The sequence below is a fragment of the Alosa sapidissima genome, chromosome 5 (genome assembly GCF_018492685.1).
Source record: "Alosa sapidissima isolate fAloSap1 chromosome 5, fAloSap1.pri, whole genome shotgun sequence".
NCBI lineage: Eukaryota > Metazoa > Chordata > Actinopteri > Clupeiformes > Clupeidae > Alosa > Alosa sapidissima.
The window spans coordinates 10,730,228-10,730,860 of record NC_055961.1 but is presented as its reverse complement, the minus strand read 5'-3'; the positions used below and the strand labels follow the sequence as shown (position 1 = coordinate 10,730,860).

At 44.5% G+C, this 633-nt stretch overlaps 1 pseudogene; it reads left to right on the top strand.

The window, feature by feature from the left end:
• The first annotated feature begins 221 nt into the window (after positions 1-221).
• Positions 222-382, top strand: LOC121710197 (annotated as a pseudogene).
• Positions 383-633: the final 251 nt, after the last annotated feature.

Here is a 633-nt window from a genome sequence, read left to right as displayed (position 1 = left end):
GAAAATATTTTTACGAAGACATGCAATTTGGAACAACTGATACTTTGTGCATGCTCAATACCTAACGCACTCATGGTAGGAACAAAGCATGCTCATCTGAAAGCATAACATACATGTTATGTAACCAACCCAGCTCCTGGCATTTAAGCATAACTAACATTACAAACACATGTGAAAACTTTGGCCAACAACACTGATAGCTGCTTGATTATCTCAGTATTATCTAAGCACAGTGGCAGTATCGTAGCCTATGAGGTTTATCCGAGGCGCGATTATTGCTAGGTGAAAATGTAAAAAAAAAATTAGGGGGCAGCCGTGGCCTACTGGTTAGCGCTTCGGACTTATAACCGGAGGGTTGCAGTTTCGAACCCCAACCAGTAGGCACGGCTGAAGTGCCCTTGAGCAAGGCACCTAACCCCTTACTGCTCCCCGAGCGCGGTTGTTGCAGGCAGCTCACTGCGCCGGGATTAGTGTGTGCTTCACCTCACTGTGTGTTCAATGTGTGTTCACTGTGTGCTGAGTGTGTTTCACTAATTCACGGATTGGGATAAATGCAGAGACCAAATTTCCCTCACGGGATCAAAAGAGTATGCAGTATATACTTATATTGCAGGCCTATGCTTAGAATTTACT